Source organism: Eufriesea mexicana, unplaced genomic scaffold (assembly GCF_001483705.2).
Source record: "Eufriesea mexicana isolate 0111107269 unplaced genomic scaffold, ASM148370v2 scaffold8420, whole genome shotgun sequence".
NCBI classification, from domain to species: Eukaryota; Metazoa; Arthropoda; class Insecta; order Hymenoptera; family Apidae; genus Eufriesea; species Eufriesea mexicana.
In genome coordinates, this window is record NW_016916180.1 from 647115 (window position 1) to 661685 (window position 14571).

Here is a 14571-nt window from a genome sequence, read left to right on the forward strand (position 1 = left end):
CAGGAACGCGGCCCGTTCGCTGCCGCTGATTAAAGAGTCAAACAGACACCAGCGATAGCATCTTAACACCCGTGATACTAATTGTTCCATTAATAACACCGCGCGGCTCCCCTTCCTCGCTCGCGATTAACATTTACTCGAGCGATAAATATTGCACGGAGAGTCTGCAACTTCCACGCGATGCGTGTGCTTTTATCATCTACGAGCTGCTTAAGTAACCGGCCGATAATTGGATATCAGGATGATGTAAATGAGCACGCGGTAACGCTACGCCTAATAACAGGTTCTGCCGCCATTGGTCTATCGTCTAATACCGGACGCCGCCGCCAGAGGGCCCGTTACTCCCCCTCGCAGGATTTTTATCCGTCGGTTAATTAGAAACGAACTGATATATCGACGCGAAATCGCGCGAATCGAGGCATTATCGGGCAGCCGGGATTCTTTGTGAGCCAAGAATTCAGTCATCGAGGCTGCGGTCGGTTAGTTCTCGGTATCGATAGCTGGCGCTGGGAATAAGGGCGGCCATTGTTTCTCGGTGAACGGGCACTTTGAAACGTGACTTTTTTCCTCGCGGTTTAGACGTACGGCTGCTGCGCGAAGGCGATAAGGAAGTTGAGAGAAGAATGGTTTGGTTTGTGATTAATTAACAGGAAACGGTAATCGGAGGCGCAGTTCGCGGGGCTGGATTGGATACTTGAAACGTGGAATCGGAATTCGAGAAATATTCTTCTGTTACGCCGGTGCGGTGTCAAATTTAAATTCGAGCTGGAAATTCAATCGAAGCCGGGATTTTAATCTGGATTATCTGCGGTTTTCGAACTCGAATTTGAATTAAAAATAGTGGTATTTGAATTGGAGAAAAATTTGTCTTTATTACACGGAAATTAATTTCAATTTAAATTAGACACAAGGATCAAATCGAATTGGAAATTTGAGTTCTATTTAAAATGAAATTTGAAAATCGAACTCGAATTAAGCACGAATGCCTAGAATAATTTGAATTTAAAAATCCGGACATTATTATATCACCCTAAATTAAATTTGAATCTACATTAGAACCAGGGAATCAAACTCGAAACTCGAATTTAAATAAAAATAAAGTAATTCAAATTCAAATTCGAATTAAATTGCAAAATTTAATTAATTTAAAACACGACGAATGCCAGAAATTAAACAAAGCCAAATTATAGTTGAATATATATATATGGATATATATTATATCCTCAACCTGGCTTTCAAATCCACTGAAATTCACTATAACATCACCCTAAATTAAATTTGAACCTACATTAGAACCAGGCAATCAAACTTGAAATTCGAATTTAAATAAAAATAAGGTAATTCAAATTCAAATTCGAATTAAATTGCAAAATTTAATTAATTTAAAACACGACGAATGCCAGAAATTAAACAAAACCAAATTATAGTTGGATATATATATGGATATATATTATATCCTCAACCTGGCTTTCAAATCCACTGAAATTCACTATAACATCACCCTAAATTAAATTTGAACCTACATTAGAACCAGGCAATCAAACTTGAAACTTGAATTTAAATAAAAATAAGGTAATTCAAATTGAAATTCAAATTCGAATTAAATTGCAAAATTTAATTAATTTAAAACACGACGAATGCCAGAAATTAAACAAAGCCAAATTATAGTTGGATATATATATGGATATATATTATATCCTCAACCTGGCTTTCAAATCCACTGAAATTCACTATAATATCACCCTAAATTAAATTTGAACCTACATTAGAACCAGGCAATCAAACTTGAAACTCGAATTTAAATAAAAATAAAGTAATTCAAATTCAAATTCGAATTAAATTGCAAACTGTAATTAATTTAAAACGCGTCGAATGCCAGAAATTAAACAAAACCAAATTATGATTGAATATATATATAGATATATATTATATCCTCAACCTGGCACTCGAATCCACTGAAACTCCCACATTAAATCCAGTCAAGTATCTCAAATATTTGAAAAGTGACTCGAACGAAAGCTTCTCGTTATCAAATCAAACGTCATGTTCTCCCAAAGATCACCGAGTTCACTCTCGTAACGAGTCTCGTTTTTCTCGTCCTCGATTCTTATTTACTTCGTACTACCTCAAAAAAAAAAGTAAAAAAAAGAATGAAAAAAAGAAAAAAATTCGCCAGAAAGGTCAACAGTGGCAACATAAAATATCTAGTATCGCCAGAGATTTCCATTAACGTTTCAGCTCAACTACAAGTAACCCTATACTCGGTCTACAATGAAACGAAACTTTTATCGACAGATGTGGTTTCCACCGCAACAGAAGGCACTCGGTATTCGGTGTTCCTCTTGCTTGCAACGAGCAGGAAAAAGAAATAGGTTGCGGTACGACATCGAGTTAATTAGTTGTACACCTTGCGAAATTTTTACTAGTCGTCCGGATCTTTTTTTCTTTTTTTTTTTTCCTTTTTCCGTTTTTTGTCGTTTCGTCTCTGTTCTTCGTTCGACTAGTTTCCGACACTCAGGAGGTCAATGTTACGCGGATTAATGCCTCCTCATCTCACTTTCACCGCACCACGTACGAGCTGTCCACGATTAACGTTAACTTCGAAACTGGTTTGGCGTTTTGCTGGCAATTTACAGTCTATTTTCTAGGAAATCCTCGTGTATCAAATTTTCTTCTATTTTCACGATTTAACGGAGAAAATTGAATCGATGATATATGAAATTTAATAAGATGTATTTGGCGAAATTGAATCGATAAAGAGGAAAATTTAATAAAGTGTACTTAATTTTTGAAAATATTAATTATGGAAGCAGAGCAGCAATTTTGTATTAATTTCTTTAATACAGATTATTTTCTACGAAATTACCGTGTACTAAATTTTGTTCTATTTTTCTCATTTAATAGATAAAATGTGAAATTTAATAAGGTGTACTTAATAAAATTCGAAACTTAATTTAAAACGATTTCAATATCGATAAAATTGGATCGATAAAGAGGAAAATTTAATAAAGTGTACTTAATTTTGGAAATATTAATTATAAAAGCGGGAGAGCAATTTTGTATTAATTTCTTTAATACAGGTGATTTTCTACGAAATTACCGTGTACTAAATTTTATTCCATTTTTGCAATTTAATAGATAAAATGTGAAATTTAATAAGGTGTACTTAATAAAATTCGAAACTTAATTTAAAACGATTTTAAAATCGATAAAATTGGCTCGATAAGGGGGAAAATTTAATAAGGAAAATAAGAAAAGAATTTTAATTTAATAAGGAAAATTTAATTTAATATTAATAAAATTTGATAATAATGAAAATTTTTGGGAATATTAATTATTAAAGCAAGAGAACAATTATGTATTAATTTCTTTAATAAAAAAAATATTATTTGTGCTCGTTTCTTTTTTCCTTTTTACATGGGATTATTATGTAGAGATTCGTCGTTATAATTATTGGCAAAGGACCATGATCGAAATTTAAAAATTTGGGGGAAATGATAAAATTGAAATTCTCGAAGTTTGAACGAAGTTTTAACGAATTGCGAAAAATCGGATCGAATTTCCGAGAACAGAAGCGACCTATCGAGTCATTGGTTATGCAATTGGAGCATTTCAAAACTCAATTATACAGTAGCGGTCGTTTTCTATTGAGCAAACTTCTCGTACGATTCATGCCGCGTATCTGCCAGTGCCGCCGTTGTTAATCCGACTTCAGGCGACTTGATAAAGCAGTTAAAGAGGTCAGCTGGCAGACGCTGATCGATTGTTCCGTAATTCTTCATTTCCTGTCTCGATACGCTACTATGAATTTCAATAATCTCCGCTGGGAGCATAGAACTCGAGTCCAGTAGCTTTTCCTCGAACTAATTTAAGAATTCCCTTTGTTTACCACGCTTACAGAGAATTTCAAATTCCTTTCAATTTCGGCTTACAATTAGACAATTCTCTCCTTTCAAATAATTGTTTCCTATTTTTTATTACTCTATAAATTGTTCAAACTTGAAAATTTTTAATATTGGTAAATGAATTAAAAAATTTATAGAAATTATTAAATAAAAAATTAATAGATGAATTAGAAGATGTAAAAGAAATTATTTGGTAAAACATTGGAAGGTAAATTAAAAAATTAATAGAAATTATTTGGAAATACATTAGGCAAAATATTATAGGAATAAAGTAATAAATAAAATATTATAGGAATTAGGAAGGAATTTGGGACTTAATAATGATCACGATTACCGAATAAATTTCGAAGATGTTAAACGAGGTTCTGAGTCAGTCTCGTTACCAAAAGCAAAGTCAAACATCCGCGAAATGCTAGAAACGGCGCGAGAGAAACGATGACCAGCTCGAAACCGGAATAGGACATAACTGTTCCCCGAATTAATTTCCGCCCGTCCATGTGAACGGCAAATTTCCGAAATCGACGACGTAGAATCGATTCGTAACTCATTCGCTTCATTCCTAGAGTCGAAAGCAACCCAATTTCTCTAGAAATTCTGAAAAACAAGTTCCCAAAGAACACTTCATCATCCTCGCTTAAAATTAACACGAAAATTAATTCGAAAACTAACCTCAAAATGAATGCAAAAGTCGGTGCTATAATTAACCCCAAAATTAACCTCAATATTATTTGAAAAATTAGTTTTGAAATTAGTCATATAATTTCAAAATTAATTCTACAGCTCCAAACTATAAAATTAACATTAAAATTAACCCAATAACTAATTCTACACCTAACCTCGAAACAAATCTAAAAATTGCTTCTAAAACTAACCTCAAAATTAATCCTAAAATCAATGCTGAAATTCGTTCTAAAACTGAAGTTCAAATGAAATACTTTTATTATTAATTCTACAGCTCCAAACTATAAAATGAACATTAAAATTAGCCCAATAATTAATCCTACACCTAACCTCAAAACAAATCTAAAACTTGTTCCTAAAACTAACCTTAAAATTAATCTTAAAATCAATTCTAAAATTCCTTCTAAAACTGAAGCACGAATGAAATACTTTTTACAGTGCCCAACGTCGACCATAACCGACGATTAAAAAATTCTTTATGGGAGGATAAAAACGATCGATTTCCGCCAGTGAGGAGCGTGACGAAAACGATTGTGCCCACTCTTGTCGCGGTCGCTGGATTTCCAGTCGCAAAGGCGAGCGAAACGACGGCCGGTTAGGCCGTTGACACGTTCGCCTAATCTCTATATTATCCCCGGGGAGGTATCGGGCTGGGACGGCCGACCGGATGCTGTTAGATAGAATTTTTACGAGTGCTGGACGGCTCCAGCCGTGGAACCGCTCGCATACCATCGCCTTATGGGCTCCACGTGCGCGGGACTACGAGATACGGGCCCTTCCAGCGTCTGGAACGCTGGACTTGTCCTAAATACTTGTCGATATGCACTGGTTAACGATCACTCGAAGAAAACCGTAAAATTATCACGCCAATGGGAATGCTCGCTTGATGATGGCATTGGAGAAAGTGTCGCGAAGAAATATTTTTCTGCGACCGGAAGTAAGTACAATTTCTTGCCACTTATGTAATTCGTCAATTACGGATGATGCACATGTCTGATGACGAGACACGTGAACTTTGTATGATTTAATGTATCATAATTGAAGACGCTTTCTAAAAAGGGATCCATTGATCTATGGGACTAAAAGTAGTAATGGTCACGTGTCCAAAAATACTCCTAAATACAACAATTTTATAATTAATATCGTGATAACTGTTTATAATAATAATAATCATTATATAATAATAATATATTATATAACAATCAGATATAATAATATAATCATTATATAATAATATCATTAACTGTTTACATTTAGTCTCCAGTAAAAAAATGTATATTTTAATTTTACCATATTATGTACAATTAAAATTAATATATATAATATTATGTATATATGTACATAATGTTAATTTTAATATATATATATAATATATGCTTACATTTAATAGAATTAATATACGTAGTATCAATTTATAATCTAAATTGACTTTAATTTATTGCAATTAGTATAGCATTGCGATCATTAGTAGAGATACCTGCTTGACCTAAGGGCCTATATACGCGAGACAGAACCCTGAATTCCAGCAGTTGCGCGTCGACTCTCCAGCGCACAAGGCGTATACCTATATCATACCTACATCATACCTAAACATACTAATACATCACATCCCAAAATTCCGGATTATTCGTTCATTAAAAAAAGACATATCCCACGCACATTATACAAAGCAAAACAAACCCTGCGACATAATTACATCGGGTTAAAAAAGATCCTAATGAGAAAACATAGCTGACCAGTTCCAATAAAGCACCCGACCCAAACATTAACCCAAAGTACATAATGTTAATTTTAATATATATAATGTATGCTTACGTTTAATAGAATTAATATACGTAGTATCAATTTATAATCTAAATTGATTTTAATTTATTGCAATTAGTATAGCATTGCGATCATTAGTAGAGATACCTGCTTGACCTAAGGGCCTATATACGCGAGACAGAACCCTGAATTCCAGCAGTTGCGCGTCGACTCTCCAGCGCACAAGGCGTATACCTATATCATACCTACATCATACCTAAACATACTAATACATCACATCCCAAAATTCCGGATTATTCGTTCATTAAAAAAAGACATATCCCACGCACATTATACAAAGCAAAACAAACCCTGCGACATAATTACATCGGGTTAAAAAAGATCCTAATGAGAAAACATAGCTGACCAGTTCCAATAAAGCACCCGACCCAAACATTAACCCAAACGACCTCTCATCCACAATTACCCCATTACCAGGAAAAACGGCAAATTACCAAATCAGCCTAACCACCCGACTGTACCCCAGAAACCTGCAAAACTGAAACCGAGCTCCACCCTCCTACCCAGCCTACCATAAACGCCCTCAATTACGCGAGGTAGCCCGAAAGGGTTAAAAAGGATCGAGTGCATCGGGCCTACGCCGAAAGACTCCCTCCGAAGTGGCAATTATGCAGGACTGCGTGTAAAACAAGTCGAAAGTCGTCGAGATAACTCGAAACTCACGAAAGGGGGTATTCGGGATGAGAGTCACTGGTCCGTGGAAGAGGAAGAGGAGCGTTGAGAAGAGAAGAGAGAAGTGCCGCATATGGTAATATGCCCGGCAGATGAGAGTTTGACGGCAGGATGTCACATTATGTGGCCTCTGACCCCCCCTCTCTTCGTCTCTGTTCCCTGTTCGGGCACAGTGTCGTCGTCTGGGCCGCGCGACTACCGTGGGCAAACGCGCTTAATGAAAATGGCTGGTGCACATTCAACATCGTAAATTAGAGCGGAGCCCGCAAGAGGCGCGCAACGCAGTCAGGGGAGCAGCGCGCGGCGTCGTTAACCGTAATGCCGCGGAGAAAAGCGTAACGCGACGCGGTTTGTTTTATTTGCCACGGCCAGCTCGTTGGCTTCCTCTCTCACCCCCTGCCGATCTTCGCACCCCTTATTCTCACCCTGTTTACCTTCCTTTTTCTATTCTTCCTTAATTCTCTGTCATATCCGTTATTTTCCTAAACTGGCAGCTTTGTTTGTGTCACTTTCTGGGGATTTATTTAGGTTAGGAAAAGGGGTCGCTTAATCCTTCGGTTTCCTTTCTCATATTTATCCGTTTTAATTTATATTTTCTCTTTTCTATTTAGGTCTGGGAATGGGATAGTTTAATCCTTTGCTTTCCTTTTTCATTTTTATTCCTCCTTTTATTTATTTTATTTCCTTATTTAGGTTAGGAAAAGGAATAGATCCTTTTGGTTTCCTTTTTCATATTTCTCCGTTTTAATTTTATTTTTTATTTTTTATTTTTTATTTAAGTTTGGGAATGGGACAGTTTAATCCTTTGCTTTCCTTTTTCATTTTTCTCCCTCTTTTTATTTATTTTATTTCTATATTTAGGTTAGGAAAAGGGATAGATCAACCTTTTGGTTTCCTTTTCCATTTTTCCTCCTTTCAAGTACTTTCTCCGATATCCATTGCACGGTATGGAGTCTCTGTAAATAACTGACTGGTGGAAGAAGTAAGGCAGGTACTCTAACCAATTAATAATAAATATTCCAAACCTAGCGAACGTAACCGTGGAATTTAAATAACAGGAGCCCGGGGACCGCAAGAACCATTAGCGACTGACAACGAATTTCCAATCATGCCAGCCATCTATTCCAAGACAATAAATATTAGAACTTTCACGTTTCACGGTGTAATTTGTGGCTGACACAAGTGTTGTGAATCATGTTAGTTTTTCACGTGTCACGGAAGTCCGCGCGAAGAACCTCTTCCGTTTTTGTTGCTCGCAACACGGCGCATGCGCAATTGCGCGCCGCACAATGGCCAACTTTAATTGGTAGTTTTTACGCATGGGAAAAGGAGAGTCGGAAAAGTTTCTACGGGGCCCATGGTGAAAAGAGGAAACGCGATGCCCCGTAAGAATAGAAAACCTCCGCTTTTTAACTCGTTCTACCGTGCAACGTTTCCCTGGTTCGTCTTAGAAACTACAGGCTATTCTTTCACGCTCGGAAGCCATTACCAGGTTCGTTATTCGCGTTTTGGAGCGAGTCCCGCGGACCAACTTCCATTTTCCTTTCACTTTAAGACCTAACTACGTCTAACTACCGTGTTGCTGGAACGCATAGGGCTTTGTTAGTGGATTTTTTGAAAAATTAGAATATCAATTTTAAAAATACGATTTGAAAATTTCGTATGAAATTCATCGACAGAGATTGAAATTTCGAGCATTTTTAAAACCGTGATGGTGAAAGGAATATTTTTTTAATGGAAGTTATACAGTATACGTCATAAAATTATTGAAAAATATATTTTTACTTCTATTTCCGCGAATTCGGATATTTAATTTATATAATCTATAATTTTATATAATTCTTGGTAAAAGAAATATTTCTTTGAATGAAAGTTATATATAGTATATATCGCAGAATGAAAATAGAAAATTCCTAATGGTTATCCACTTATTTCTTTCTCCTATTTTTATCCAAACTAGAAGAGAAGGAAAAATGCAGATTATACAGATATCGCAAATTATCTCAGCGAAATAAAAGATTTAAAGAAAAGCTATAAATCTGGAATTGCGCAAACTTCACTTATTGTCTATCGACGTATAACCGTATCACCTGTTCGTCGATAGAAAAATCGTTAACAATACTTGAAGTAATCTAACCTAATCTGAACAAGGATTTGTTACAACAACAATCGGAAAATCAGGTAAATCACACGTTTTACTGCGCAGTTTTCCCTACTTTATGTGTTTTGTGCACGTATGCAGCCAAGAAAGCGCATGCAATATCGTTCCTTAGACACGGTTATCTCGTTACGCGAATCCAACAAGAGGCCACGATACACTATCTCCAATAAGTATGTAGTCATTAATTACGCCGCGGATTATTTTGCCCAGGCAATTGTGCGCTCAATTACTTAATAGCCAGCTGATGTCGATTACTCCGTGACAGCCGACACACGGTGGGAAAACTGCCTTCAACCAGTCGAACACCGCAATATATTACGGCGAAACCAATACCACCGGTAAATAGATATTTATGACGCGATACGACCGACTGCGAGTTCGTTCGATTCATCTCGACGAGTGTACCGCGATGGAAGAACCGCCAGACAGATAATTAAGTTAGCCTTCGATCGAGATAGGTTTGGAAGTTGAGGTTAGGATCGCAGATATCGACGGTGGTTCAATCGATTACACTGAGAGTTTGATAATCGATATCTGGTTCATAGAAACGATAATGGAATTCGTGAAAGGGTAAATATAATGTGGATATCGATGATAATTTAATAATAAATTAATTCAGAATATTAAATAAAGGGTAAGTATAGCGTAGTATAGAATATGAGAATTAAAATATTAAAATATTAATTTGTAGAGTTACACAGATCGACGCAGAGAATGTAGTTGAGGTTAGGATCTCGGAAATTGTGGATTGCTTGAATTATTTAGAGCGACGTGTGCTCGGTGATTGAGGTTAGACTTGTTGTAGGTGCAACACTCGGATGGTTTGGTAAAAATGGATTTAATAGAGATTAGGACCTCCATGGAATTTTGAATCACTTATTTAAATGCACACGTGTTTCCTGATTGAGGTTAGTATTCCACGAATGTATGATCTTCTGACAAAAGAATGAAGACGAAGAAGAATGGATTTAATTGAGGTTAAGATTTCACGAACTACGGAAATAATTGATGAGACACCACGAAGTATAATTATTCAAGAAATAAACGACAAGTCGGTTCTGAGTTCCACTGTTGAGGTTAGGATTTCGAGAAAGCATAGAAATAATTGGTGAGTCCACTATCCAAACGTAATTAAAAACATAAAATAAATCAGAAGCTTATAAACGAACTCCAAGTTTCCTATTTGAGGTTAGGATTCCCTAGGACCATAAAAATAATTGGTAAGGCAATCCAAAACACGCGAGTCCTGTACCTAAACGTAATTAAAAGCATAAAATAAATCAGAAACTAATAAACGATCTCCAAGTTTCCTATTTGAGGTTAGGATTCCCCAAGACCATAGAAATAATTGGTAATGCAATCCAGAACACAAGAGTCCAGTACCCAAACGTGATTAAAAGCATAAAATAAGTCAAAACCTAATAAACAAATTCCAAATTACCTATTTGAGGTTAGGATTCCCCAGGACCATAGAAATAATTGGTAACACAATCCAGAACACACGAGTCCAGTACCCAAACATGATTAAAAGCATACAATAAGCCAAACTTAATAAGCAAATTCCAAGTTACCTATTTGAGGTTAGGATTGCCCAGAACCATAAAAATAATTGGCGATTTAGTAGAAAATTCACGAGTTTGGTAAGCAAACGTAATTAAAAGCATAAAATAAGTCAAAACCTAATAAACAAATTCCAAGTTACCTATTTGAGGTTAGGATTGCCCAGAAGCATAGAAATAATTGGCGATTTGGTAGGAAATTCACGAGTTTGGTAACCAAACGTAATTAAGAGCGAGAAATAAGCGACAACGTAGCAAATAGATTGCGAGTTTCATAATTGAGGTTAGGATGATACAAATGGCCGATGGTCTACTGGATAACGCGCAACTGTTTAAGAATACGAGATGCGGTTTCTATTTGAGGGAAATTCGCGTATGCAAGTATCTCGTTTCGCTTTCGTGCGAATGCAACGACCACTTTACACCGAATGAAGCGCACTTTCCATCGGCTAATCCGTCTCGACGCTCGTTTGAAGCGGAGCCGTTTCAACGATTCAAGCGCCGTCACAGAGCATTGTGACGCGTCGCTTGTGACACGATGTCGGGCATTTCGTGACAATCACGATTTGCTTTAATCTCGAGATAACAGGGCTTTACGTCGGCTACAATGTTGCAGAAATTAGCGTCCATTGACCTATGTTTGCGATGCAAATTGACTGGGAATAGTGGAATCTCTAGCAGAGAGCCCAGCTTCGTACCTCGAACTTGATAAACTCGATTAGAAAACTAGAAAATGGGACGAATTAATTGCTGTAAAATTTGGCGATTTAGAAGTTTCTAATTAGAAAAATGGAAAATTCAAAACGATGCTGCTAATTACGTGGAGATTGGGAAAGATTAAAAATGATAGCGAGAAAGTGGCGAATCAGAAAAATCGTTAATTGGGGAAAGTATGAAACGGGAAATTAGAGATTGGTAAAATATCGACAGTTCAAAAATTGTCAAACAGCCGAGTAAGAAGTTTCGTTGACAGAGATGATCGAGGATGAGGGTAATTATCGATTAGGAAAGAGATTGACAGCGGAGAGAATTAAAAATTCGAGAAATTAGAAATTAAGAAGATTTCTAAATTTCTAACTAATTTCTATTTTGGCGCAAGAACGAATTTGTGCAGCAATCGATCGTTTCGAATCTTTGCATCGGATAATGGGAGAAAAGAAAGCGAGAGCAATTAAAAATATTCGCCTCTTATAGATGATAGATTCGGTTTCGATTTCACTATCGTGTTATTATGTCCAAGTAGGTCTCGATCGATCGCAAAAAGTTGCACGCCGATATACTTGCCATAGATCACGGTGATTAATCTTAATTATCGAACCATAACGAAGATTGATAACAAACAACCGCTGAAAGATCAAACGCAGCAATATGTCTGCCAGGCAATTGCTTCCTGTATTAATTAAAATTCCTCTCCACATAGCATCATATATAAGTCGAGATATCAATTTACTCCATTATCCCACTAAATATATATTAAAAATAATAGATGAACTATAATAACAGCTGGAAGGTGGCTAAAGGTATACAACAAATGTCCTGTTCACAGAACCTAACCTATAAAAATGCACCGAACATTCTCTTAACATGATTTCTTTCCCTTTCCTAGTAAACTAATTTTAATGTTGATTAATTAAAATTCCAGTACAATTTATCTTATTATCTTATGAATATATCCATTAAAAATAATAAATGAACTATAATAACAAATGGATGGTGATTAAAAATATATAATATAAATTCACTTTATAAAACCTAACCTATAAAAATGTAGCGAATATTATCTTAATATATTTTCTTTTTCTTATTAGTAAATTAATTTCTATACTTATTAATTATAATTCCAGAAACAATTTATCATATTATCCCATAAGTATACCAATTAAAAATAATAAATGAACTATAATAACATCTGGAAGGTGATTAAAAATATATAACATAAGTCCACAACTTTATAGAACCTAACCTATAAAAATGTAGCGAATATTATCTCAATATATTTTCTTTTTCTTATTAGTAAATTAATTTCTATACTTATTAATTATAATTCCAGAACCAATTTATCATATTATCCCATAAGTATACCAATTAAAAATAATAAATGAGCTATAAAAACATCTAAAACGTGGTTAAAAATATACAACAAGAGACTTGCTTACAAAACCTAACCTATAAAAATATTATAACCTAAATCATCATTAAACATCCTACTAATTCCTTGTTTTTTTTTTTAAATAAACTTTAAAGGAAAAATGCGAGGAAGGGGGTCATAATGTAACAGGTTTGTTAGCAGACTGTATACATTTCCACGAAGCGTGTTTCCTCCGCTACCCTTTGTGAGGGCGGAACTCGAGGTAAAACGATTTGTTGTCGGCTGGTCTAGCCGGTCTAACTTTCTTTTTTCAGAGGATACCAAAAATAAACAGACAGTCGTCCTTCCATCCGGCCTTTTTCACGGCTAAATATACCGATTCCTCCCCTGCGTTCGAAAAGCGCTGCGCAGGGCTGCACTGGAAAAACAATCGACGAAAATAGACCGCGGCGACCATGGTGGCGCTGGGGTGCCGCTGTCTAGGACCTTTGAGGACTCGCATATCTACACTAGCCTTTTAATCTCCCTATCCCCCAACTAATCCACAGGATAATACACGGTCTCTCCGTTTCGTTTAAGAACATTAACGAAGTGTACCTTCTAAACGAATTTTCGCTTCATTTAAATCAGCTTTAGAATTTTTCCTTGGGACACAAAAGATGAGACGTTACATCCGACACAAGGGACCATCGCTTCCTCTATTTATTCCTCGCTTTCCAGTATTTCCTTTCGTTTTCTTTCCACCATAAGAAGCTTAAAATTATCTATATTGGGATTATGGGTAAAAAGAAAAAACTATCTGTATTTTATAATTATCTTCATTCTATCCTAAGCAAGGTATATCAAATGTAATCTGACTGGTCGCATGAAGAGAGTCAAAACCAGAATGAAGAAAAAGGGTATGCGATTGCAGCTCGTCCTGGTTCCCTAATTCTTATCTAACGCGTGAAATAAACACTTCAGGTGATCCCATAACCTCTTCGACGCATAGTTTAAAGATATTGTTGGAACCCGGATTTCAATATACAATACGAGTTCTAGCAACAAGGCTACGTTGGGAAAATACAAGTCGGCGGAGAGGAAAGAAATTAAACTGAAACTGAGACTGACGACTGGGAAAACATCAAGGTTAATTAATAGCATTGTTGCTTTTTTTCCCTTTCTTCCCCTACTCTAGATGTAGATCAAATTCGGACGAGGACGCCTCGTGGGTCAGTATGGCCGATCGTGAGAGGAGTCTTTATTTGGATGGCGTCACCTTGCATCGATATCTATGTTTGCTTCGAGGGACCATCAAGATTATCACTTTTCGAAGAAGGACTGAGTGACGCAATTGGTCGTCATAGAGCCTATAAGAACCTGGTCGAAGGGTTCGAGCAATACACACTCTTTCGACAGTCAACTACTGTCTGCATCACGCATCGCACAAGACTCAAGCTTCTGCACACTTGTATCGCAAGAGAATAAAATATGATGATAAAATATGAAAACTGACCTTTCGCAAATTTTGTGGGTGTTTATATAATGCTAGTTTTCGGTGGGGTGAAGATGACCATTGGTTCTTAGTGAAAATAGGAATGAGTCAATTGTTTTTGGACTCTGAAATTGGTCTGAAATCTGCGTTTATCAGTCAGGCCCTTCTAGTGACTAAGTTCCAACGAATCGTTAGTCATCCAACAA

At 36.1% G+C, this 14571-nt stretch overlaps 1 protein-coding gene across 2 annotated transcripts in view; it reads right to left on the reverse strand.

The window, feature by feature from the left end:
* LOC108552917 (GAS2-like protein 1) overlaps window positions 1-14571 on the reverse strand; it is a 97792-nt gene that overhangs the window by 46194 nt on the left and 37027 nt on the right. The gene's annotated exons all lie outside the window — the stretch shown is intronic.